This window comes from Monopterus albus, unplaced genomic scaffold (assembly GCF_001952655.1).
Source record: "Monopterus albus unplaced genomic scaffold, M_albus_1.0 scaffold270.1, whole genome shotgun sequence".
In the NCBI taxonomy this organism is placed as follows: Eukaryota; Metazoa; Chordata; class Actinopteri; order Synbranchiformes; family Synbranchidae; genus Monopterus; species Monopterus albus.
Window position 1 is genome coordinate 610,353 of NW_018128150.1, and position 4,129 is coordinate 614,481.

Sequence of the window (4,129 nt, forward strand, 5' to 3'; positions counted from 1 at the left end):
CCGCCAGACCCCTCCCCAATAGCCGCCGTAGGTCGCCACAATATGTTAAAGCAGCAAAACTTGTGTTTTTTATACGTTTATTCTGTATTTCAGTTTTCACGGTGCTCGAATCTGGTCATTGCCGACTGCAAATAAACACACCGCACCTGTAGAGACTCTCTGCTTATTACTGACGCCAAGGGCCGTAACATATAAGTTTAAATGTAGTAGGCCTAAATGCCAGAATGGCACAACAATTTATCACAAACCACCTAAAATATTTATTTAAAAAATTTAAAATCCCTTAGAACTTTAACTGGGGATCAAAATAGCAGCTGTGGTGTTGCATTAACTGACACAGACACTTGAAAAATGCTCGATGACAATCCTCATGCCAGACAATGAAGGTGGATTCATTACTGCATGTATACACCAGACAGAATCAAGAGACCCATGACTGCTTGAAGATCTGTCCTGTCTATCTCCTTCCAGTTCTGTCTGAACACCTGCCTCCCCTCCAGCTTTGTCATTTATAGGACAATGGTTTCAATTTACTCCATCAGGCACAGTTCAAAGCAGGATTTGATGGCACTCCATGATGTGGCATATCTTGTCACTTCTGGGGTCATCCTGATAACACTGTAAGTTGACAGCCTGCCTATGCTCTCAGATAAGGATGAAGGCATATTTGACAGGAAGGTTACGGGCTCAGCAGGGCCCTCCTCCTCATCATCAGATTTCTCATGGCCTGATCATATACTATGTTGTCTTCTACTTCTGACACTTCCTCTTCTAATACATCTTCACTGTCAGTTCCACCAAGCCCTCTCTCCTCCTCACCAGTGTCATGATCAAAGATCCAATCAAAAGCCTCATGCAGAGTCAATTGATTGTTTATTGTAGTGTACAGAATAAAATGTGGGCAATGTCCAAGGGAAGCTTTATATATCAGAGCTGTGAGAAAGGTACTCTAGATGACTGAAACCATGTTGTGATTGTTTAACAAGAATGAATATATTCTAATAACCTATAGGTGTAATATTTTGTCTGGAAGGTGGAAACACAGCAAGAGGAGTGAGGTCTCTGTGTGTAGATGAAGTCATCAACCTGGCTTTCAATTAACTGCTAGAAAGAAAGTCATTTATCATCTGGGGTTTGCACAGGTGTAAACAAATTTTAATCAAAATTTGTTGATTTAAAATACATCCACTGATTTCTAAAACCTCTCATCTCCATTTTGGATTAGCACAGTGACAAAGGGAAGTCAAAAATGATGTTGAAATGTTGACATTATGATAATATGAGATTGTCAGATGACAACAATGACTTATACCACTATCTACCCTGTGTGTGTGTTTGTAGATGTGTATGGATGCCATGAATCTATGAAGAAGCAGCACTGTCTGTCAGAGGTATAAATTATTAACATTCACTAGATCTACTTTCCTGAGAGACACAGGGCAGTGAATGAGAAGGCAGCACAGAGAGAGATGATATAGAGAGAAGACCGACAGATGGGAAGTAAGAGATACTGATAAGAGAGACAGAGAAATCCCACTCACAGAGCCCAGCCCGTTCTGCACAAGCTGTGATTTAAAACTAACAAAAGTATTTACTGACAGTTTTGTTCTACCCATACACTTTCATGCAGTGACATGACACAAAATGTCTGTTTTTTAAATCTAGTGTCATTATGTTGTATATTACAGTATATGTTGTATAGGTTTGTAATATAGTAATATAATGGTATTGCAAATTCAAATGTCCTAGCTTCTAGTTATAATGTTTACACACAAGTAATGATCTTACTGATCTGTTATTGTCATTATATACTGTTTGGATTGTACCACACTGTATATGAAGTGTTTATGAATGCTTTTCCCTCCATTTATTTGTGTAATTCACACCAGCTCAGCCTACAGGAGCCACTCAAGGCTTCACCAGCACATGTGGACAATGACCTCAGGAATGATTCTGACACCAGTTTTAACTTTACAGCAGGGTACCGCTGGGTCCAACACTAGTCTCTGAAATGCTCTGCATGTCAAGAGGAAGCAGTGGCTAAACCAGCACCATGCAGCAATTTGCTGGAGCAATACAACTCGCAATCCCATTTCCCACTTCACGGTGGATAACGGGATTCCTCTTTCTACCTTCTTCTATCTTTCTCTCTCTTTCTCTGGCTCTCTAACCTTTACTTTTAATTGCTTTCAAGCCTGTTTTTTCTCACTCTATTCCTTTGCTCCCTTTAGTCTGTTCTCTCTCTCTCTATCACATTCTTTCCTTTTTCCTCTCTCCTGTTTCCTCATTTTCTACCTCTCGGCCTTACTTTGAAATGCATCCTTACTTTCAGGGCAGTCCTCTTCCTCCCTTTCAACTTTCATTATTTTCACTCTCTGTCCTTTTGCTTGGCCTGTATGTCTCTTCTCTCTTTATATTTCTCTCGTACTCTAAATCAGCTAAATGTGAGAATGCTTTTACATGTGCAAACAATATGCTTCTCCAATAGCTTTTTCAAGGTTTTTTCAATACCAAAACAATAGGAAAGCAGCTAAATGTTTTCATAAATAACCTCTTTTGATCATTGAAGGACAAAACTGAACACAAAGTTGTCACTCTGTGGAGTTTCATCTCCAATGCAATAGTCTACAAAATCTGCCTACACTGCTGGCTGGATCTTAGGAATTACTTTGAAAATTACAGCATCATCACAAAATACAAAAAGGCTAAATAAACAGTCTTTTGCTGGTCCAGTACAGGTTAATGAAAGTAAACAATAAACAATACACACAGTAAAGGTAACAGAGAAATCTAGGCATAAGCTGTATTTTGGACCACTATGAATCCTCAAACACTGCAGAGCAGCTTCATCAGTTTAACTTACTGTAACAAGAAGCAAAATGAAAAGGTTGTGCTGATGGTTTATCATTAAGCCGATTTGCACTGCACATCTTTTTCACCTGTAACACTCCTGCATTATCCAACAGGGCACACAAGTTTAGAAGTCACCTTTCAACACTAATTAGACCCATGACTCAGACATTAATGGAGTTGCCCAGGTGGAGCACTAGTCTCTATTTGTACTTCTGGCGGCTGTGGTTCCTCACGCTCTTTTGTGTTTGTTGTTTTTCTTTGTTTTCTTGGTCTTTTGCAACTCATCCTGGATTACTTTTACCAGAGAAGAACTGTTAAATATCGGACAATTCACCCCGAACTACCTTCCTCAGATTTTTGTGAACGAAGAATGCTGTATGAACATTCTGATCGGAGGCGCAGAGGCAATATATGGGATCTGGAAAAAACGCCACCGTGGAAAGTGAGTGGGCGCTTTGGAGTGGTTACGACAGAGGGGAACACGGACCCCACTCTCGTCTGTCCACCTGGCAAATATCCGCGACCTGGCTGAGCAACTCAATTGCGGACGGCGCAATTCAAGTAACAGGCTTCCAGGTGTTCGAGGAGGTGGAATCTGCTTCTACATAAATGAAGGTTGGTGCACAGATGTCACAGCGCTACAGAGGACATGTACCGCAGACCTAGAGACTCTTGTTATCAACTGCAAACCCTTTTACTCTCCCTGTGAATTCAACAGTTTCATGCTAATGGGAGTGTACATAACACCACAGGCTAATGCTAGCGCACTACTGCTCCTGGCAGAACTGATAACTAGCCTGGAGCTAAAACATCCCGACTCTCCACTCAATGTTCTAGGGGACTTTAACAGAGCAAATCTCACCCATGTTAGGTATTTCTAGTCAGATTGACATTGGTTAGATACTTTATGTATTAGAAAGTTGATTATTGTTAGGAGACAGAATGTTTAATATTATTGTTATGACGTGTTTGACCACAATCGTAGTGTTGTACCCGGTACTTTTAACTACGCTAACTCTGAGAGACGAAGCAGTCCAAGTAACTTCTAAACAGTGCTGATTTATTCAATGAACACAGGTAAAAATTAACATTACACGCTCAGGTATCTTGCACCTCTAAACTGCTCGCAGGCAGATGTAAGATGAAAGACCCTGAACCCACCAGGCCTATACATTATATCCCCTCGGTTGGGCTAGCCCCATACTACACAGAAATGTCAACCGAGACGTCTCTCTTACCAGCTTTGCAGCTGGTCATAGCAATAGTCAAAACATGA